The 25,430-nt window shown below is 33.0% G+C and overlaps 1 protein-coding gene across 1 annotated transcript in view; it reads left to right on the top strand.

The window, feature by feature from the left end:
* LOC100609532 (protein eyes shut homolog) overlaps nt 1-25,430 on the top strand; it is a 2,075,858-nt gene that overhangs the window by 1,270,131 nt on the left and 780,297 nt on the right. The window lies entirely within an intron of this gene.

Genomic DNA, 25,430 nt, shown 5'->3' with positions numbered 1-25,430 from the left:
CAGACTGCTAATAGGAAGTCAAGCATTTTAACCAAAGAAGAAAAAGAGAGTTGTGGCATACTTGGAGAACTACAAAGTTTGTTGAGGCCAGGCCATTGAATGATGTACATGAGTAGGACACAAAGAGTTAGGCATGGATTACTTTGTTCAGAGCCTTCTTTGTACATACAAAGCATGTCAGATTTAATCCTGACCTAAGTTTTCCAAAATGTGCCCTAGGGAACACTGGTTCTGTGTAGTGTTTTATGGGAGGATACATATAAACCTTTTTAGGATCTAATAGATTCAAAAAACTCTGTATACCATTGTATGTCTTGCTCTAGGAAAGAGAAAACATATTCCATTTCTTAGAAACATTGTAATATAAGAAAAGTATTTATTGTTTAACACAAATTTCCGTATCTTTTTGATGACAGAACAATTTTTCAATAGAACAGATTTGATAAAGCAGCGTTGTAAGATTTTCACCAAATCTGTAACATGACCAGACTGTTATTCTAGAAGGCTCTGTAGAGTGGCAATACACAAAAGGACTGAAGAAGACAAAATAAAAAGTGGCTGGTAGCAGCTATTTCCTCATTAAATTACCCAGGAGTAATTAGAGTTGCTGAGGGCTGATTAAGGTGGCTGAGATTGGTGGGAGGAGACATTTTTAAGACAATGTTCAAAGTGAAAGCACTTGTTACTAAATAAGTAATGGGAATAGAAAAATAAGATTTTTGACATGAATGACTAGTTCATTGTTTGACATAAATTAAGATAAAAGATTCAAAGCAAAACACATTCCAGGAGAGAAATAATGGTTAAATGTTACCATATGAATTTGAATCCACGTGGAACATCTGGACAGAGCCCCCTACTAGGCTACTGGCTCTAAAGAAGTGGGTAAGGTCATGAGGGAGAAAAAAGAATAGAAGAACCCTGGAATTGAGAGCCATAAAGGAGACTATGTAATAAGAGATTGTAACAGAAAAGGAGATAAAGGAACATGCAGCGATGCGGAAGTGAAAAGAGGACTGAGAAGTCCCTGGTAGATAAATGATATGGGGGGGGGGAGATTCTGGGAGGAATAAAACAAGAATACCTGTCAATGCATGAAAGAGAGTGGTAAAAGTGAAAACCTGGAGGAACATGAAATATACCGCAATCAATTTTCAAACTTTGGAAAAATGTATTCCAGATTATTTCTTAGAGTCATTCAAATTGCTGACATGTTGTAGTTGAATTCATATTTTACCATATGACCTAATTTTCTACAGATCCTGGGACAGTGGTTCTGTGAGTCTATGTATACTTACATCCATATATATGTGATATACTTATATATAGAAGTCTGTCTTGTGTAATGATGCTCCAAATAATTCTCAATTTTTAAGCAAACGGAATGTTTTTCTCTAAATGATAACTTTTAAGTAAATTGGTACTCTCCTGTGATTTCTCTTTTTCCCTTGTCTTTACATTTAAAATTTTCAAAAATTTCTATATTTTCTATTGGAGCTATAGGTAAAATGTTGTATAACAAAAAGCATATACTTTGGTTTTCCTTTAAATTTTATTTTTTATTTATGGTTCCTTATTAAATATCATATATAAAATAAGATGTGCTTACTATATGTTATTTTTGTATGTAGGAAATATTAAAATAATATACAAAAGTTTCTTCTTAATTTACCCTAAGCATTTATTTCAGTCATATTTCATTGAATTGTACCCATAGTTCAAAAACATCGCTTTGTTTTAGTGAAAGAAAAACAGCTTGTTTACCTAACATATCAAGATATCAAGGATAGTCGTGTGAACAATAAAGTGTTTCAGAATGTATATGGTCAGGGAAATAAGAATGCCTCTGAAATCCTACTGGTAGGACTGCTAAAAACCCATATATTTTTATTTGCAAAAGTTGACATGCAGGCATTTTCTCTTTTTATTAAAAGCATTGAATATAAAGGAACAGAAGAAGGCCCTTAGGCCTGGCATATCAACTTCCATTTTGTTTTACTCATTTCCATTTTTCTATTCCTGTTTTGGTTGTTATTTAAAACAGGCAATAGAACTTTGGCCATATATTAAGCCCAGGAGCTCTCATTAAATATGTTTCTGTTTCAAATGTGAAAACATTTGTTGACTGTGGAAATATTCAGTAAATCTCTATATTTAGCTTTGAACTTGTTGTAGTTATTTCCTTTTAATCTAGATATTTCTATTTATCTCCTGCAAAAGGCTTCAAAATGTCACCAGAAAGAAATGTTTTAAGAATTTTTTTTCTTTACTCAAAGGATTACTAAATATTCTAAAACTATGATCCACAGTATGGAATCTGCTCTCTGTGCTCTGTTTTGTATAGATGGTAGTCTAAAATATAACCTGTTGGATCACTTAGAATTTAACAGTACGTAAGTCAACACAATTATGCAACTCAGTATTAGCCTTGCTTTAAGAAGAATCTTTACTAATAAATAGTGGCACATAAGTCTGGATTCTGGGAAACGTGCCTCCAAGTCTCAGGCCATTAAATACTTGATTATATGTCATTTAATTCCTTCAATTGATTTAGAAACCTAAACAGAAGAATAGAAATATCAATAATATCCATTGCCTTCACATCTCACTCCTAATCTACTTTCTCTTTTTCCCTATTTCCAAAGATGATCAGGCAGTGTGGTAAAGTTTCAGAAGTGATGAAATTCAGAAAACAAAATTTAAAAACTATTGAAATGTAGTCATATTGTATACATACATAATAATGTAACAGAGATGGTACAACCTATGTTAAATGGTCAATATGTAACATTTGGTCATTATATTTTAAGTCTGGAAAAAATATATAATTTTTTTAAATGAATAAATTAGGTCCATTTAATTTTAAAATATTGTTTTAAATTAAACTTTTTTACTTTGAGATAATTGTGATTCACACACAATTGTAAGAGATGATACAGAGATTCAACATAGTCTTTAACCAATTTCCCCCGGTGGTAATGTTATGCAGTACTATAGTAGAATGTCAGCCAGTATATTGACATTGATAAAGCTAATAAAGAAAACATTCCTATCACCACGAGGATCCCTCCTGTTGACCTTTCATAGTCACAATCATTTTCCTCCCACCCCTAGCTCTCTCCTTAAACCCTGGCAATCACTATTCTGTTCTCGATTTCTATAATTTTATTATTAATATTTATAATTTCAAAAACAGTGTATAAATGGAATTATACAATATGTAACATTTTAGGATTTGCTTTTTTCACTTAGCATAATTTTCTGAATATTTGTCTAGGTTATCACTTGTATTAATAGTTTGTTCCATTTATTTGTTGAGTAATAGTCTACAGATGATATTAGAGGTTTTTTTTTCCAGTACTTTTTTGCTATTACAAATAAAACTACCATAAAGATTGTGTACAGGTGGTTGTGTGAACACAAATTTTCATTTCTCTGGGTTTGAATGCCCAGGAGTACAATTTCTGGATCATATGGTAGTTGCATGGTTAGTTTTTTAAGAAATTGGCAAACTGTTTTACAGAGTGACTGTACCTGTTTACATGCCTACCAGAAGTGTATGACTGATCTAATTTCCCTGCATCCTCATCAGTCTTTGGTGTTGTCACTGTTTTTTATTTTTATTTTTATTTTTAAACTTTTAATTTAGGTTCAGGAGTATACTTGCAGGTTTGTTGTATAGGTAAACTCATATCACAGGGGATTGCTATGCAGATTATTTCGTCACCCAGGTACTAAGCCCAGTACCAAGTACTTATTTTTTCTGATCCTCTCCTTCCTCCCACCCTCCACCCTCAAGTAGTCCCCAGTGTCTATTGCCCCCACTTTGTGTCTATCAGTTCTCATTATTCAGCTCCCATTTATAAGTGAGAACATGAGGTATTTGGTTTTCTGTCCCTGCGTTAGTTTGCTAAGGATAATGGCCTCCAACACCATCCATGTTCCCACAAAGACATGATTTCATTCTTTTTAATGGCTGAATGGTATTCCATTGTGTATATGTACCATGTATTCTTTATCCAGTCTGTCATTGATGGCATTTAGGTTGATTTCATGTCTTGCTCTTGTGAATAGTGCTGCGATGAACATTTGTGTGCATGTGCCCTCATGGTGGAATGATTTAGATTCCTTTGGGTATATACCCAGCAATGAAATTTCTGGATCCAATAGTGGTTCTGCTTTTAGCTCTTTGAGGAATTGCCATACTGCTTTCCACAATAGTTGAACTAATTTACACTCCCACCAACAGTATATGAGTTTCCCTTTACTTCACAACCTCACCAGCATCTGTTGTTTTTTGACTTTTTATTAATAGCATTCTGACTGCTGTGAGACGATATCTCATAGTGGTTTTGATATGCACTTCTCTAATAATTGGGGGTATTGAGTTTTTCTTCATATGCTTGTTGGCCATGTGTATGTCTTCTTTTGAAAAGTGTCTGTTTATGTGTTTTGCCCACTTTTAAGTGGTGGTACCATAATAGACCCATAGACCAATGGAACAGAATAGAGATCCCAAAAATAAGGCCACACACTTGCAACCATCTGGTCTTTGGCAAAGTTGACAAAAGCAAGCAATGAGGAAAGGACTCCCTATTCAATAAATGGTGATGGGATAACTGGCTAGCCATACGCAGAAGATTGAAACTAGACCCCTTACCATATACAAAAATCAACACAAGATGGATTAAAACTTAAATGGAAAACCCAAAACTATAAAAACCCTAGAAGACAACCTAGGCAATACTATTCTGGACATAGGAACAGACAAAGATTTCATGACAAAGATGCCAAGTGCAATTGCAACAAATGCAAAAATTGACAAATGGGATCTAATTAAACTTAAGAGCTTATGCACAGCAATAGAAACTATCTACATAGGAAATAGACAACCTACAGAAAGAAAATATTTGCAAACTATGCCCCTGTCAAAGTTATCATATCCAGCATCTATAAGGAATTTAAACAAATTTATAAGACATTTTAATTTTTATCTTAAAGTTTTTAACTTTGAATGGATTTTAAATTTATAGCTGAATTCAAACATGTAGAATTATTTTACAAACATTTTATATGTAAAAATTAAGATCATCATGGCAAAAATATATATATATATATCAAAGAATATTTGTTCTGTGTGTATATGGACAAAAGCATGTATTTCTTATCTACAAATTGAAAGAAGATAAGTTATTAGCATTGGTTATGGTGATATCTCAGAGAGTTAAGCTGTTAATATGTGTGATCTTTATCTCCATATTTATTTCAGCATGTTTCCTGGATGATAAGTAAAAAGTACAAAAATACAAAATGTAAAACCATAGACTGGAAAATCAGAAGTTATAAATACTAAAAGGAGAAATAACCAAACAATTATTCAATCATCAAAATCTCTTATTTATATAGATAAAATTTCAATTTCAGTATTTTGGCTAAACTTTTTAAATGGATGGTTTTTCTAAAGATTTCAGATGGGAGGGAGGAAGGAGGAAGTGCTTTGATTGAACATGACAAATATCAAGTAGAAGAATCTTACCACCATTTTAAATCTGAATTTTGGATACTCATCATTCAGGGAGTTCCACTTGGCCTATTCAAATCATCTCTTCATTTTCCTGAGTCCTTTCTTTCTTTATTATCTTTTATCACACCCATTCCTCTCTCAAGAAGCAAACAAATTTTCATCCTCCTCTTTTTACACAGAATAGTTTATGTCCTCCTTGCTAAAACCTTGGAACCAGAAAACTTTTGCCACGTGGGTGTTTTGTCTTCCATTCCAAGTATTTATCAAGGAATTTTACTAAATATACAGTATCTTGCTTCAAGGGAAATGTAGAAATTTCCTGATTTGTTAATAATTGTGTATGCGAGTAGTAATATATGAATTAAAATCCTACAGTCACATGGCTTTATGGATAGTTATTTGAATCTAAGTATTCATTTCAGAAACTCTAATCAAATTGAAAAAAATAAACACAAAGTGAAAATGGGATTTAATCAGGTAAAAAGTGTGAAGTAGAAAGGCGACATAAATGAAACAAACTGGCTGACTTAGCCTACATCGTCAAAAGTTATTCTTACTTGTATTCTTTCTGATTTTGAATTCTCTGAGCACATTGGTTTTAATCAATCAGCTTCTAGGAAGACTAAAACCATGAGTAGCAAAACAAGAGCTTTCATGCCAAGAGGATTTAGTTGTAAGCTCAAATAGCTCTGTTTAAATGCTAAAACTGTTAATGATTTCACCTGTAGGGGGAAAGAAAAAACAGCTCATAAACCTTAACTAAAATGACATATCAACCCTTGACATTTTTTTCTTTTGAAAAGACAAAAGAAAATGAAACAAAAGAAATGTCTTCTAGTTTCAAATATGTAATTAATCATCCGGATATTCTTTTGATCACCCAAATAACTGAGCTATTTTCTTTTCATCTTTAACTGTGCACTTCACATTGCTGTCACCTGAAGAACTTGGCATTCAGATACACTTAATGATATTTTGTACTTTCCTTTGACATCTGTTTTATTTACAAATTGTGCTTTACATTTTTAACCTTCAGCGATCAAGTATATTTGAAAACAAAAAGACCTGAATATGTGAAGAAAACAGTAATTCAGCTCAGAGTCAGTCAGAGCTACATAGTGTAGATGAGAGCTATTACTGGGGGCCATACACCTCCTGCTCAGTCTTGCCCCCGGATTCCCCAATTTCATATGCTTGAGAGATTTCAGGAGGCCTTGGGATTATCAGGAAATTGTTTATCAAACTGGTTTCACAAAAGACCATACAGATACATTCAATTTGTCTTCGAACACCACCTAGGATTCCCTTCATCTAACAAACTTACTTACTCTGGATGCAGGTTGGACTTTGAGAATTTCTTCCTACCCCACTCCACTGCCCCTTTAAGTCTGAGTTTATGTTCTTTTCTACATTCCAACACTAGTTAGAGGTGGTAAGAACTTGGTATGGCTTATTCAATTCATAATTCCCTGAGTGATAAGCATGTTTCATATATGCTTCTATGTGTGATATATGGTGATATCTGCCCTAAAAAATACATAAAATGAAACTATGTTTCAAAACTTCATATAATAAGCATTACCAACTGAAATTGAACACTTGTTTTTGTGTAGCACAAGAAAAGCACCACATACTTCAATTTATGTTCCCAATTTTTTAGTTTATACATTTAACACATCTATGGCAGCACCTCATCTTCAAATATCTTCTTAAAGTCTTCCTTTAGATACAACATTCTGTTGTCCCAGAGATAAAGGACTGCTTACTGTCCACATATGAAAAATGTGTATTTATATGTTTATTCATTCATGGACTCTCAGTAAACACTTGACTGTTCTCATTGCAAATAAGTGTGAATGATAAGACTATACTTCTGAGTAGTTGTATCTTATCACTCCTTGTGCTTAGAGCCTGAGAGACTGAAAAATAGTCAAAGCTCTCATTATATGCTGCATGGATAAGTGAACAAGTGATTGAATCACTATGACTCCTGACTTCAAGAGCAACATAATAGCAGTAAAATAGTACAATATGTCACTACAAAAAAAGTCATAAGGGAAAAGGGACAAAATAAGAAGTGCCAAATTAGTTGTGCTGCATTATTGGTTGGGAACTTGGAATCATTGTCACCCTTTTCAAGAAGAACCGTTCTTTGAGTTTTCTGCCCTTTGTAGTTCTGTGTTAGAGTCTGTCAATGAGGCACTTGTGCAGTTTGGAAGGCAGAATAGAAGGAGCAGCTGTAATTCTTGCAGCTTCAAGCATATCTATGGGCAAGCTCCTTGAATCATCCACTTCAGTACTCTAAGTAGCTGAGATAGCAAGATGGTGCTTCTTAAGAATTACTTCTGTTGGTGTTGCAGACTGAAATAATCTGTGGTAGCCCCTCATGAGTGAAAAAATTCACAGTGACTTCTGGGCAAGCTTTTGAAACCCACCAGATGCAGCTGAGATACCTGACTTTCACTTCTCCATCACTTCCATGATACATTCAATTTTTCTGATAAACTAAATTAAATTTGGCTTAAATCTGCCTCTGTACATAGCAAACTGTAACCTAACCTAATATGTAAGCAAACTGCAACTTGAGAGTGTATTCTTGTAACAAGTAATAAAGTCTAGGCCAACCATAGCAACTTAGCTTTAAGTCAGTCACAGGCCGAAAACTACTCAGACATGTTCAGATAAGGCAAATGTTGAGCTGTAACCAATCAGGCTATTCCTGTATGTCACTTGCTTTTCTGTCAATAAATATTGCCTGTCCGCATTGCTGGATGAGGGTCTCTGATCCTTTAATGGTTTAGGGAACTTTCTGATTCATGAATTGTATCTCTGCTCAAATAACTTGGCTAAGTTAATTTGTTAAAGTTTTTCTTTTAATACCCATAATTCCTGGGATTGGACTCTTTCTTACCTGGTGGCTTCTCTTTTCCTGATCAAATCCTGACTGATACACCAGAGTTCTGAGAGTTTTAAGTTCCAAGAAATGATATTGAAGTAAATAATTTTGTATGTGCTATGAAGTTTACAGTACCCCGTAGCAAAGCTAAGTGGTTCACTGGACAAGTAAAAATTTCAGGGAAAAAAATTTTTAAATGTTGTACTAGATCTTTTCTCCTGGCTGAATGTGCATATCCAGTCTCTCACCCACTAGAATGAAATAGAATTTCTTTTTGTCATTCTCAAGTCATAAAAATGTTCTGAAGTAAATTTATCCTCTACAGTATTAATTCATTAATATTTATATCCAACTCAATATTATAATCAAAATGCAAACCCCACTCAAAATCAAGTTCCCCCTTCTGTAGCTCAGGCCCCCTACAGAGAAGAAGTCTATAATGGGAAAAAATGCTTGGCTGGATTATTTTATTTTTGTTTACCTAGTGTTACCTGATCTCTGGCCCTTCTATAGTTGGTAATAGTAGAAAAACAATTAATATGACAGAAAAAAAGTCTTACTTTACAGACATAACTCTAAAGTGTGTTTCTGACTCATTTGTGATGAGACAAAGCTGACTCATAGGAGCATTTTTGTGGTTTCTTAAGGAACATTCCCTCCTCCATTAGTGAGTCTCACCAGCAGTTCTCAAAATGGGTTGAGAACACCCTAGCCAGCTGACAACCTCCACACAGAAGTTTGCAGAAACTCTTTGATAGGGTCTCATTAACCCTGCAAGTGAACCAGTGAACCTCTTAGCCAGGATCTAGGACAGCACAAACCTGTTTCTCCTCCTTTCTCTCTGTTTTAGAGTTTCCTATTGGGTCCAGAAAAATCACATAATGTTGGATCATGCTTCTGGTAGAAGTACGGTTTCTTGCTAAATTCAACCCTCTTTTCATTTTGCATATGGTAGTAGTTTCAGTCGCTGTTTCTTACCCTTTATATTTCTAGATGTGAGTTAGACATTTATCCACCCTTTTATAAAAATTCCAACAGATACAGGAAACACAGTGAATGGTTTTTTGACATCCCTTCCTCCCCAGTTTGGTTTGCTATGGGGATGGAACACTATCCCTCTTCCACAGTTTAAGGTACTCACAGAACACAGACAATACTCTCCAAAGATATTCTTCAAGTTTCAAACTCCTGTGGTCTCTCTGATGTTAACCTTTTCACATCCTCCAATTGGTGGGTGGACAAGGGGCACAAAACTTGTTTATAGCCACCGTTTTTCCAAAGCCTTCAAAAGTCATTGAGTGCCTTCCTCTGTTTTTTAAAGATAATTGACAGCTATTTTGAGGCATCTCAGCTAAAAGTGAGGTACACAAAGTCACAGGTACACATAAAGGCATTTAAAAACCCACTAGGATTTCTTTCCTCTTTATCTCTTTACCGAGGAAAATGTGTTTTCTCCTCGTCATTCAACATTTATGCTTCTGTGTGTTTTGTGTATCCTCAAATTAGGAGCAGGCAAATCTCTATATCAAAGACTTACAACGACTTACACAAAACAGTCTAACGTCCTCTGTCCTTTTTTTCCTCAAGAAACTCCCAGCACCACTCATGTCAAAGCATTTTATTGATGGATGTTGGCCACTCATAATCCCTCGCAGGTGCCGTTCTCCTGGTCTTTTCTACTCTTCTAAAGGTGAGCCACTCTTTCTCATCTCCTGGAGGATGAGAGCATTTTCCTTAGCCTTATCCTACTACTACTATTGCTCACTCAAACACCTACCCAGTATCATAGCCTCTTACCACAGCAACCTTCCTGGAGGCTCTGCATTCAGGATTTAATAACTAAAGTACATGTGCTTCAGTTCTCTAGCTGCTTCTGGTTTTATTTTCTCCACAGTAAAATTTGTTTTTATTCCCTGTAGTAGTCCGTTCTCACACTGCTAAAAAAGACATACTGGAGACTGGGTGATTTATAAAGGAAAGAGGTTTAATTGATTCACAGTTCAGCATGCCTGGGGAGGCCTCAGGAAACTTACAATTATGGCAAAAAGGGAAGCAAACACGTCTTTCTTCACATGGCAGCAGCAAGGCAAAGAATGAGTTCCCTGAGAAGGGGGAGGCCCCTTATAAAACAGTCAGAGCTCATTAGAATTTACTATCACAAGAACAGGATGGGGGAAACTGCTCACATGATTCAATTATCTCTACCTCTTTCCTCCCATGACACCTGGAGATTATGGGAGCTACAATTGAAGATGAGATTTCGGTGGGGACGCAGCCAAACCATATCATTCCCGTCGGGTCAATAGCGACTTTAGGTCACATTTAAATGTGATTATCTACTAAAGACTATTTTTAAGGATAAAATATACTTTGTTTATAATTATATCGTAAAGGGGGAAACTTAGCTTACAAGAGAGTTCTTCAGCAGTACATATACATACCATACATTTCAACTTATGGTATGAAATCAGACATAGACTCAGAGTATGCATGAGAAAGCAGAAAATGTCGTGAGCAGCATCCACTAAGATCCAGCCCGGGCTAGATTAAGTGACGGAGACCAGCCATAGGATAAAAGAGTACAGAAGGAGTCTGAACTAGTCTGAAGGTTTTATTAGCAGGTAAGGTGTTATGTTTTGTTTTTGTTTTTTACATCCAAAATCAATTGGGTCTATTTCTTAGACTGCATAGAGAATGAGAGAGAGGTTTAATAATTTATTTAGGAATTTGTCACTTTGTTACACTGACAGCATCAAAAATTTGGATAATGTTTTTAAGCTGTTAAACATCAGCTTTCCAGCACATATGGGAGATTGTAAATAGCATGTAAACGTTTGAAATGAGGCCAGCCTTGTAGGGCACTTTTGCATCTTTGCTTCTGTTAATGAAATGGCTAGATTACAAAGAAAAGGCAAGTAACCTTTGGAGGACACCTGAATGAAACATAGGCAACATCAGCTGGAAAAGAGCAAAGGGCTAAATGTGCTTTGCCAAGTAAGTTATTTTCATGTTTGCCACATAAAAAGAAACAAAGATTTAATATGAGTTGGCTTATAGATACTTTTCTGGGGAAGTTTTGAGGTGCTCCAATAATGTGTACATGTACAGTTCTATTATTAGAAGAACATGTGTGCTAGAGTATACTAGTAAAAGTAATTTTTTTATTTTCTATTCTGAGAGCCCTTTAAGTTTCAATATGAGAAGTAATTAATCAGAGGCTTTCACATGCCTCACACGAACATGAAGATCCTTTCTCTTGGCAAGATAAATGGAAGGAAGCATTCCTAACTGAGCTCTCCACTTTGCCCTTGTTCTGCTACCTAGGCTCTTGTCCTCTTGTTCTCCAACAACTCTTGATGTTTTTAATCTTTTTTACCAACTGGAAAATTGTGCTGATTGATATGCTTGTAGTTTGGTTACTGAAGTTTCAATTACTGCCAAACCATTTTTTATTTTCTACCCTACCCAGTTATTGCCATACATTTTTACTTCCCACAGGTATGGCTTTACTACCCACTGCCTATTGCTTATTTACCAAAATCTTCCCCAAATTCTCTCCTGGCAAATTATCCTACAGTGTACAGTTAGACATCCCTCAAGCTGTCTGCCTCTGTGCCAACACAGACATCTTTGTTCTGGTACTCACTAGAAATCTGGGTGCCTTATTTTGGGTATCTAATTTGTGAGGTTCTATTCATAATTATTTGGCCCTATCTGCTCATTACTAAACCCAGAAAAACTATTCTTGTACTATATTACTTAGACCAGGATAACTCCAAATTAATGACTTTCAAGATATGACAGTATATAATCTTATAAATGAAAAAGTGAATTTTTTAACGTTTCTCCAATAAACCTGAAAGAGTATTCTTTTCACAGATATTTATGCTGTGCTAGTATTAAGAGATATCTTTAACAAAGCATGACTTTGCCATCAACATAAATTGATAATGCAATTACATATATTTATATAATATACTTTTGTATAGAGTTCCAAATAAGTTTTGATATTTAACCCTATATTTTTTCTACAATTAAATTAAACACGTTTTTCTACATTACTTTGGAGCTAGATCTCATATCAAAGTAAAATATAAAATTACTGAAATTAAATAGTTCATAGAAAAAAACAAATTTTATTAGACTAAACATCTATGAAACCATTTTAATTCCATTTAACCAATTACAAATGTGAATATGTTTATTTCCCTCAGTGCTCTACTGTAACAGAATCTAGGACTGTAACTGTGCAGAGAAAAGGGTTTAGGACTGTGGAGGTCTGCCATTCTAGGACTGACTCAACTTCAGACTCAACTTCAAGTGAAGTATGTAATTTTAAGATGATTCATTATTTGTTTACCCATTACACAGTTCTGTTTGTAGGTAGACAGCTCAATCAATTTTGTGATTTTAAAAAAAATATTATTTTGAAAAATTTATTTAACTTTTATTTTAAGTTCAGGGGTGCAAGTGCAGATTTGTTACATGGGTAAACTTGTGTCATAGCTGTTTTTTGTAGAGATTATTTCATCCTCCAGGTATTAAGCCTGGTATCCGTTAGTTACTTTTCCTGGCCCTCTCCCTCCTTCCATCTTCCACCCTCCAAAAAAGGTCCAGTGTGTGTTGTTCCCCCATAGCTGTTTTTTGTAGAGATTATTTCATCCTACGGGTATTAAGCCTGGTACCTGTTAGTTACTTTTTCCTGGTTCTCTCCCTCCTCTCACCTTCCACCCTCCAAAAAAGGTCCAGTGTGTGTTGTTCCCCCTCTATGTGTCCATGACTTGTCTTTGATCTTCAATACTTGATTTAATGTTTAGAGATTCATTTAGCAACATGGAAAGTATAAATTCAGAATGTTTGATGTAATTATTATAAATTAATTACATCTTAGATGACTTTTAAAAGCTGGAATTTAATGCGCATATATGAATGGGAAAACCTAGTTAATATACAATAAAATTATATGGGAATTACTTAAAGTTCGGCTATAAAAGTAAATTACATTCTTATTAGCATATAAAACATTCAGTGTTGCTGTTCTCAAGATATTTGGGTATTGCCATAAAGCATAGTTACAGCCAGAGTTAAGGTTTTTTTTTTATTTAAATAACAACAGGATTATTTTATGCCTTTATTTTAAAAATGTATTAATTTCTTTAAAAAATTGTATTAAGTGGAAATTTAGTAATTAACATTATCAGCATTGCCTAAAGATTTTGTCACAAACATAATGACATATGTAAGTACACATATACAACTATATATATGTATCTCATGCAACATGTACATACCAATAAAAATTGATCAATATATTAATATCAACTTTTAAACTTTTTGCCACTTGATAATCACATAAATTAGGGTCTATTTCCATTTGAAAATACCAAAATGACTAAAATAGAAAAATTGAGATCATAAGGTTTTAATAGTACTAACATTTAATGACAGGTGTCCATAACAATTTTTTTAGCAAAAAATAAGAAAAAATAAATAACTTACTTAAAATTAAATAGATATTTACAAATTAAATACATAATCATTATGATACTTAAAACCTTCCCATTTACTTACTTTTACAAATAAATCTGTAGGCTTAGTCAAGATATTTTCTTATTCTTACAGAAAGTAAGGTTATATTTTACTAATCAATTGAGAAGCACAAAATTATTCTTAATCCATATAAAATGTAAAAAATAGTGTATTTTGCCTATATTATTACAAAATGCACAGTCAAAATACATTATGCTCACTAATCACTAGTTTACACAAATTTGCTATCAAATTTTATTTTCAAGGTACAAGTAACTGAACTACTAGTAGAAAATCAACAGTGGAAGTCATAGTTGAGCTATAAATTCTATAGACCTGTGTGGAAAACAAATTCAACAAAAAAATTATGACAATAGAGAAAAATTGCATAAATATAATTATAAGACAGAAGAGTCTTACACGTTTATAATGTGCAAGGCAAAATTTTTGACACTGCTTTGCTTTTGTGAATAAAAATTTCCACCCTTATGCTTTTCTTATTCATCTTTGTTCCCTTTTCTACTTTTCTGGTCCTCCCATCTCTTTAATGCTGTCAATATATCCTGAGTTTGAATTTCAAATTCTCCTCTCTCTGTAGCCCTTCCTTTGACAATTATGATGCTATATTAGTCAGGGTTAGGTTGAACCTGACTTGGTAAACAGTTGCTCACAGAATACTGCTCACAGGAGGAGTCCTGAAGAATCTGTTTTTTGCAAGAATACCCAGATAAAGGCAAAACTTTGACAAGAGAAAATTAACTGGGGATGTCATTACTCCCCTTATAACAGCTGGACACAGGTGGACATTGTAGTTGCTATTAATAATTTCTCAAACCTTATGCCTTTGTAGTGTTCCATTAAAATATAAAGTCTTCTGCTGGATTATTCAAATGGCCATGCTTAGGTCACAAGGCCATGGCCCGGCTGTCCTGAATAAATAAAAGGCAAGTGTTTGTTCTTTTAAGATCGATGGAACCATGTAGTCTCCTAATTTTCAATCTGTCTGTTATTGTTTTCTCCTGCAATTCCTAATTAGCACTGAAATTCATTATCCTACACTGATAACTAATATCCTAATGATTTCTGTCTTCTGACATCTTGATATTCACTCACACTTGGTTTTACATATTTAATTAACCTTTACCTGAGGTAGGTCTAGGGCACATAATCATAAATCATAATTACATAAATTATGTCCTGGCCAGAGAGAAGTTCACAATCAATAGGGGAGCTCAGACAATGAGCCATTCTCATTAGACACACTATGTCTAATCAGAGACATAGTGTGATATCAATGCAGATGAAGAATGATTCAATGAAGGATATATTAAAAGGCATCGTAATTATTTCTACATTATTGACCCCCTCCTTGACCTCACTGCCTCTGGTCCATTCATGCTACACTTTCTTGTAAGAATGTTCTTTCCATAGTACAGCAGTAGTCATACTGCTTTCTGTTCTAAGATCTTAATTCTTCCTCTTTTACAAAGATAGAATGAAATCTATAGTCTTTCTCATTAGATCTAAAGTTCCACAAGATTGGGCCGCCATTGACCATTATAATTTTTCTTCATGTTAATCAAAATTGTTTTCCTCCAGGCCAGGCACACCAAAATTTTACACTAATTATAATATTCACTGAGTTAATACATTTACTCACATTTTGCACTCTATAATATATCTCTCTTAATTGTTCCTGTAAAAATTCTATAAATATTGATACTTCAAATGTTCCTGATGATTTAAAGTCGTTCTTTCTTGCCTTGGCATGAGGAATTTTCTAGTGTTATCCATTAGCTACCCATTATCCATTACCCATTTAGCACTTAATCATTTGTTGTAGGGACAGTAAAATATTTTCTATTTCCTGTTCAAGATCTCATGCAGTTAATAGATACTACAAGTTTATAGGTCTCAGAATTCAAAAGTAAATTAATACTTTTCTCTCTGCTTAACATACTAGTTTATCATTTCATATTTTTTCATAGAATGTCAGTTTAAAGTATAAAAGTAAACTGTCCAATGAACAGCAACAGGGTTTTTTGATAAAAGAAAAACAGTATGTTTAACAATGACACTTTTGCCAATTTATAAATTTTGTGAGTAGAGGACACAGCATCTCACAGATAGCTAATCCATTTTTAATTCAATTATGTACTCTTTTATGAATTTTTAATTATCTATTATGAAAATGTCTAACTAGCTATTTTATAATTAAATTAAATTGAATTACCTGATCAATTTAAGATTTATAAGAACCTGATAGTAAATCTGTATCAAACTGTTTATATAGAAGTATAAGTAGAAAAAATGTACTATGTATGGATACTTGGGTCAATCCTACTTGTTTCTTTTTTTTTCCTTTAAGTAAAATCAATGCAACACAGTACTAGGAATTACATACTCATTGCTTTTTCAAACTCTCTTTATTTTTCAGAAAAAAATTAAAAATAAAACAATGTGCAAGTATAAAGATGGAGGGTACATAAAACAGAGTGTTTTATTGTTTTTTTTAGAATCATCTTATGCCTGACTTTGGAAAATGTTGAACACTAAAAACCATTGTGTTCTAAAAAATTGTACAGGCTGTAAATTTAAGCTCTTTGCATTTCCTTACTTCTGTGTTTACTATTTCCTCTAGGAAAATCACCTGTGCTTTGTTTTCTTCTCTTTTAATCTCTTTTATTATTTATTCTTCCTATTATGAGGTGTCAAATCTTTCATTTCTTTCTTTGCCTTTTTTTTCCACTTTCCTCAAATAACACAGATTAATCATATTGTAATCTTCAACTCTCTTTCCCAAGGCTAATTTTCTCTTCTCTCTTTATTAACCTCTTCCTTCCTCACCTTAATCCATGGCAGTATAGATGGCCCCCTCCCCCTTCCCCTGGGCCATCAGGGTACAGGACTTTCTCTGATGAAGATTACCATCTTCATTGTCAAAATAAGTGCTGTTTCCTCAGCCTCATTTTGCTTAACCCTACTGCAGTATTTATTGCCTACCTATGAAATAGATTGCCTATTTTGGCTGGCACTATTCTTTCCACATCTCCTCCTGTCTCTTTCAACATGATTTGTTGGTGATGCTTTGCAGTGACACTTCTCCTACATAATGAAATATATTCTAACTCTTCAGAATTTTATTATAAATACAGGTCTTCATTAACCAGTGGAACCCAACTCTGGGTAATTTATTAAATGTACAAACATATCACATGTACACACATATGTATGTGTATATGTGTGTATATATGCATGTATGTATGTGTGCATAAATGTGTATATATACACATGCACATATAATTAAAAGGAGTATTTATCAGAAGGATATTGAGGGAAAAAGCTGAAGAGGTTTCAGAAAGGACAAGGTATAGAAAAGTCGAGAACAATTAGCAGGAACTATTGATGGTCTCTTCAGATACTGCCATTCCCATGAGCCTCTTCCAAATATTTCTTAGTTTATATGTTCTTTACCTAAAGATGCACATTTTAGGAAGCTAGCATCTGATTTTCAAAATTAAGTTCAGGAGAAGTGACACATTTTAACACCCCCCCAAAATTTAGTATCTAATGGCTAAATCACACAAACAAAATTCAGATGTTTTTAAGAGAAAAGGAGAAATAGACACTGGATAGGCAGGAATAGCAGCCATCCACGGTATGTGCCTTTCTTTGTTCTCTCAGAAAACACCCTATCTCTGAGAGGATGTACAGAAGGAGCAAAGTCAGGGAGACTAACTAAAGCAGTGTTCGTGTTCTGGAGTCACTGGGACGCAGAGTTGAGTACATCCTTCCATCTCTACTCAGTGGCACAACATAAATGTGGCTAAACCACACAGTGATAGTATCATAATGGATATTCATTTATTAGGTACCACACTAAATGCATTAAATGGAAGCCTCAAGAACACAGTTTATTTCCCAGATCTTTTTGATTGTATACTGCTCTTTGTCCTAAATCATCTTGCGATTTCTTCCTAAGGGACATATTAACAGATAAGTAAGGAAGCAAACAAACTATTTTTAATATGAAGAATTCCTCCATTTGGATCATATATTCAACTTATATAAATGTAAATATAAACATATATATATCACATACGTGATATATATCGTATATATCACATACGTGATATATATCGTATATATCACATACGTGATATATATCGTATATATCACATACGTGATATATATAGTATATATCACATACGTGATATATATCGTATATATCACATATGTGATATATGTGATATATATCGTATATATCATATATGTGATATATATCTATATATCGTATATATCTATATCGTATATATATCTATATCGTAAATATCACATATGTGATATATATCGTATATATCATATATGTGATATATGTGATATATATCGTATATATCATATATGTGATATATGTGATATATATCATATATATCATATATGTGATATATATCATATATATCATATATGTGATATATATCATATATATCATATATGTGATATATGTGATATATCGTATATATCATATATGTGATATATGTGATATATCATATATGTGGTATATGTGATATATCATATATGTGATATATGTGATATATCATATATGTGATATATCATATATGTGATATATGTGATATATCATATATGTGATATATGTGATATATCATATATGTGATATATGTGATATATATGTGATATATATGTGATATATATATATGATATATATATATGTAGAGAGAGAGTTGTGGCCTTCTCTTCAGGGTCAACTACACTGCAACCTTAACTGGATGAAGCAAATAGTGTTATATAAACAATTATCATTGGTTTTAGTGATTTTTTTTATTTATAAAGAAATCTTTGCCTACTATATAATATAGTTCAGATCTTTGAAATCAACCACCAATTTCTCCCATCTTTGCTATTCAGAATTAGGAAAGGGCATAGGAGGAGAGAAGGACAGAACAGATGAAGCTGAAGCTCCACCCAAGGAAGGATGGGGTCTGGATCTCTTAAGTGTGGCCCCAGGTGGGAAGCCAAGTGGCTGTTGGGATACAAAGACTATCAACTCTGGGGAATTGTCTCAGGCATTACCGGAGAGAAACAGTGCAGGTTCTAACATATTCTAGAGATAATCTTTACTGGTTTCTTTCCGCTAACACATATGTGAGAGATACACAGATTCTCTAACTACATGACTAAGGAAAAATTGAAAATCTGATTAATTTTCCACCTGATTTTACCAAGTAGTTGACCAATATTTTGGGATTATGCAAGTGTACATATTTAAATTTTAAATATGATTTATGATTTTAAAACAATTTACAGCAATTCATTTTTTGTGCAGTGCACTAATAGTCAACTTTTAAATCACGTTTTATACAGAGGTATTTTTGATTTTTTAAAGATAGTTGTGTTTTTAATAAAGTCTGCATTTTTAGGTATTGTACAATCTCTTGATGTAGGTTTATCTTCTTAAGGCAGAAGTTAAATGCATTCATGAATAATTTCTTACAATTTTAAAGAGCTGCATATATCATATAAGAAACAAAATTTTTAGCATGACATTAAAAAAACAATGTGGGATAGTATTAAAAGATTTTAGAAAAAAGGAATTAAAAATATTTTCAACATTTTTGCTAATAATTTTAATCTTTCATATCACTTCATAAATATTCATGATAAAGTACATATTCATTATTTCCAAAAGCAATATGGCTGCTGAAGATTAATTATGAACATTTACACCAAAAATAGCCTGTCCATGAAATTTCATTCAGATGTTGTATCATTTTATAATATTCTACCTTTTGTGTTTTTTTAGATCTAAATAATTTGAGTTTATTTGTCTTCCCCACTTTTTCTTAAAGCAGCCTTTAAATTATCACTACCAGTATGCAATCATTTGCTGCTGGACTAAATTGCCTACTGAGTAGATCTGAATATGCATTATGGCATTTGGGAGAACAAAATAATAAAATCAATATAAAAGAGATTGATTCCCAATATTTATTGTAAGAAATAATGCCCTCACTAAAATTTGTGTGGGAGAAAGGAATTAACATACAACCATCTTCATGAATTGGCTTAGTTCTTGCCTATATTGCTCCAAAAGTAGTACTAACAAAAGTTTGCAATTATATTTTTCTTTTCCTTTCTATACTGCACGCTATTGAAAATATCACACACATAATTGTTGCCATTCTAAAACAGAACAAAAGCCATCTGTTCATGATTATTTTGTATGATAGAGAGTTGCTCCTAAGAAAGACTCAGGCCCCTTGATATACATAATAGAAAAATCCTCTTTCACTACAAGGAAATTACCGCACACCAAACCATATCCATTAATGTGTACCCTGTAGAATTGAAATTGATTATTATTTTAATGTAGCAATGACGGCAGTCTATACATTTTCCTAGCCACATCAATTCCATTGAATACATTTGAAGTTTGTTCTCACAAAGACCATGAGCAAAGGAAGAACTAAGGACAATTACATGACACACTTTAAGGAACATATAATTTCACAGAAGCAATGGTGGAGTAGGTGCGAGGAATTCTGTGAGTAGCCACAGACAGCTTTAGGAGTCTGCAACGTTAGACTACATATCAAGAGATCATCTACTACACTGTCAGGCAGACAAGTCGTAAAGAAGCAATTACTGCCAAGATACAATTTGACTGTTTCAGCAAATACAGTGCCTTCAAACTTTACACAGCCTGGAAAACATTTTTAAATATAAAATTTAAAGATGAAGGAATAACTATAATGCCTTTTAAAAGTATTAAAATAGGGACTTCTCACAGCTCTGTGTTTGTAAAATTGTAGTTTTTGTAATTTAAAATTAAAATTTAAAACTAACATTTTTCTTCTTTCAAAATATGTGAACAAAAAGTTCCATCCTCTTTTAGTAAGAGGAGGTGGAGAGAATTTACATAGTAGACACAGGAGAAATAATATTTTGTTGATCTGTTTAACGAAGTTAGCAAAAACCTGCCTAAAGAATAACCCAGAGAAAGATACTAGCTCTGGCTAAAAGCATAAACATAAGCAGCTGAGGTCACAGTCTTTAACCTAATGATACAGTAAGGAAATTAGCTCCCTTTCTTCAAAGATCAGTTTGAATCATGCTAAAACTGATGAGACCAAAGGTTGCTCGAGAGCTTAGGTAGCAATTGGCAAGTGATACTTAACATTGGTGATCACTTAAGCTTTAATGTACTGTAATGTAATTCACATAAACCAAAGCTCTTTGGAGTCCTCAATAATTTTTAAGAGCATAGGAGAGTCCTGAGACCAACAAGATTGAAAACCACTATAAGCCTAAGATAACAAATGCAACAGGCACTTGAGTCCAAGCCCAATAATAATAATAATAATAATAATAATAATAATAATAAATACTTAGAAAAGCAGAACTCATGCCAGGCATGCGGATATCGTTTCTCCTTAGTCATATGATCTTAGGGCTTGAAGAAAAATTAGAGCTCGTTCTTAAACAATTCATTTTAAGGTTGGAGAAACAGACCCAGAATACAAACAACTGCATATTTAACATTGTGAAAAGAACCCATAATTCTTGACCCTAGGGAAATACTGTTTGAGTTACTCTGCATGGCTTTATTTGGAATTTATATGTATATTTTATTTAGCTTTAAAGGGACATTATTTCCCCGTTTTGATCAACACAGAATAACTGACAGCAACAAGACCAATTTTCTTATTTGTTGGAACATTTCTTTAGTGTATACATATATAGTTTCTTGGCCACATGCCTGCTACTTTCTTCATTTAAACAAATGTTTTAGAAGAAGCAATAGAACACTTGATTGTTATTATATTCCAGTTTCATTGTTTCCTAATACTTGTATCTCTGCTAACGTGAAAATATACAAACATTCACAATGTCAGACACCCAAACTACCAAAGTAGTAGAAAGCATAATCTCATCAACTTCAGTAAAATTACAGAACAACTTGTCGTTCCACTCAGGAACCGTCTCAAGTGTCAAAGCCCTTGGTATTGCTTTGTCACTTTACTTAAAAAGTGTACTTGCCTGTGAGTCCATTCTTTCTGACCTCTTTATCTGTGGTATTAGCTTGTCATTTTTTGAAAGAAACTAAAACTAAACAAAGAGAGCTTATTGTCATGGAAGCCAAACCCTAAGAGAATTCCTTAGAGAATTAACCAGTGGAATTTTTAAATAAATGTGGGGATGAAGAAAGAGTGGGATCTCTTCCTCCCTCCAAGTTTCCAAATATTTGTTTTTCCCGACTTGAGAGATTCTTATGCCTTTAACATTGTTTGGTTCTAGCTTTACCCAGTTGATCCTTATTATATATCTAGGAACCAAGTTGTATTCATTTAAAAAACAACAATATGATGCAGTCTCTTATTATGGTTGTCATTTGAAATAAAAATGCACTTCATTCCCTCTTCAGCTTTCAAAAGATGCCTTATATGATGAATAGCCCCTTCTATGTTACATTATGCATATATAGGGAATGGACAATTTTTAAAACTACCTATGAGTTTTTATAAATGTTGTTGAGTTATTTAAATTATTGCTTCACCCTGATTATATAACAGAGCCATGAAGACTTCATTTTCTTCTCTCATCCTCTTTTAAACAGGTAGTCTGCTTAAACAACAATTTTATATCCTTGCAATAGTTTGCTGAGAATGTTGGTTTCCAGCTTCATCCATGTCCCTACAAAGGACATGAAGTTGTGCACATGTACCCTAGAATTTAAAGTATAACAATAAAAAAAATTATATTATTTCTACTATTAAAAAATCCTTTAGAAGCTGATTTATTTTCAAATATATTTTGATAAAAGATGATGGTTGTCAGTACCATGTTACCACAAAAATGTTTAATTTAATTGAACTTTTTGTAATAATATTTGCAGTATCAGATTTTTATAAAATTCTAAAGATTTTTCATATTCCAGTGAAAGAACTGTCTTAACTGGCTTAATAACTAATAGACCAACTGTGAATTCAGCCTTTCACTTGTTATGTGAAGCAAGGTAGAGATCACAAGAATAGAAGGCAATGTTCTTGTTGAATTTCCACACTATCTTTTGTTTATTTTCCATGCTATGTTCAGGTTTCTCAGGTTTACAAGGAAGGAGATATTTTTAAACATACTAACAAAATTATAAGAAAAAATCTGTGGCACAATCAACAAATTATAATACTATGTTCCTAACTCTCATATTTGCAGAAATTAAATGAATGGGTTCTTGTTTGCTGTACACAAATAGCAAACATATATTTATTATATATATATAAATGTATATATATATATAATGTGTGTATATATAGTGTATATATAGTAGTTTTTGGACCACACGCATGTTACTTTAGATATAGACTGGATATATATATATATGTATATATATCTATGTGTATATATGTATGTGTATGTATATGTATATGTATATACACATACGTATATGTATATACATATACATATACGTATGTGTATATACATATGTATATATACATATACATATACATATGTGTATATACATATGTATATATACATATACATATGTGTATACATATACATATATGTCTATATGTATATACATATGTCTATATACATATATGTATATGTCTATATACATGTGTCTATGCATATAGACATATATGTATATAGACATATGTATATATGTACATATGTATATAGACATATGTATATATGTACATATGTATATAGACATATGTATATATGTATATATGTATATATAGACATATGTATATATGTATATATAGACATATGTATATAGACATATGTATATATGTATATATGTATATAGACATATGTATATATGTATATATGTATATAGACATGTATACGTATATATGTGTATATATATCTAGTATATATACACAATATATATATCTCTACTATATATATATGCACTAGATATCTACTATATATATCTAGTATATGTATCATATTTCATTAGTATGCTTATTCAGATAGAGACAAGAAGGAAGTTAGAGCATGGTGGGGTATCGTTTTGCTTCTATCTGCTACTCCAATTTCAGTCCGTGTTCTAGGATACTTTGGCCCCTCTCTTCATCATTTGTTGAGGAGCATGAGAAAAATGGAATACTATTTTTTTCAGCTTCCACTTCATTGTCCATGTTAATATTTGTTCCTCCACAAGGACATGTACAATTAATGAGATCCTGGTATTTATTGCCCTCCATTCCTTTATGATACAGGTCAATGCTTACATGTGCCATACACTCTTTTTTTTTTTTCAGTTCCTCCTATACTTGACAATCTTCAGATAAAACAGCCCTTGTGTTTTCAGTCTCTAGGCAAGAAGACTTCCTGAACAAGCTAGCCTCTTGGACAGTTTGTACAGCAGAGGTGAGATGAGGTCAGGCATTTTCCAGCCTCTGTACCTTCAACTTGAAGGTAAATGGAATGCAGTGAGCCTGGTTATTGTGAATTAAAGGTGGTAGGTCAAAGACACGACTGTGATCTTCAATAGTGCTATCTAGCTTTGTCAGGAAACTAGTACCATAATAGAACCAATACTTGGATGCCTTTTTGTCTCCTGAGGTTCAAACCAGGGTTAAAAATACAACAGAATGTAAGGGAAATACATGATTGGATTCCCAACATCCAGCAGCAAGCAAATAACCAAGTTAGAGAGAAAAACAATTACCACGTGTGTTTTCCCATATAATCAGTTATATTTTAAGTTACAATGAAGTGATTTAGAAGTCCCATCTATGCAAATGTATATGTGTCCATTACATTTTGAAACCTATCATAATTAGAAATTGTTTCGCTCTGCAAATCTGACAGCATGCATCTTTCTCTTTGACTATAAAATGTGAATAACCAACAGAACAAATATTTCCAATCCATATCAATTTTTCCTAGTAAACATTTTGATGTATTAAATAACATTTTGAATGCATTGATTCTTAGACTATCCTAACATTTACAGAAAGAAAATAGGAATCTTTCTTTCCAATATGCAGTCTTATTAAGGCTCCTTTAGTTAACTCATGCTGTGTGTTAGAAAGCCTAATCACTGTGAGATTTAACAAAACGAAGTCAATACACTTATTCTCCTATGTGGTCTGAATTACATTAAATGGGCTTCTAGTAAATTATTACTTATCAGACACCGAAATCATCGTAGAGCAGATGTTTCAGAGTTTTCACATCACCAGTCCAGAAAATAGAAAATCAACACTAACTTCTTCATATAAGGGTTAGGTAGGTAAATGGAGAACATTTTTGGGACAAATTTGAGGGTTGTTCATGTGTGTCTAGATCTGCATTGCTAAACCATGGGGCTTTAGATAGCTACTGTTTGGTTTTATGACTTTAAATATATACAAGATTCTGTCACCAAAACATCTCCCCTGTGTGATTTTAGCCTCATAAAAATACTTTGGAAATAAAGATTAATCATAGACAAAATATGGCAAATTCTTACTT

This window comes from Pan troglodytes, chromosome 5 (assembly GCF_028858775.2).
Source record: "Pan troglodytes isolate AG18354 chromosome 5, NHGRI_mPanTro3-v2.0_pri, whole genome shotgun sequence".
Taxonomy (NCBI): Eukaryota; Metazoa; Chordata; class Mammalia; order Primates; family Hominidae; genus Pan; species Pan troglodytes.
The sequence above is the reverse complement of the archived record's forward strand: the minus strand, read 5'-3'. Positions and strand labels throughout refer to the sequence as shown.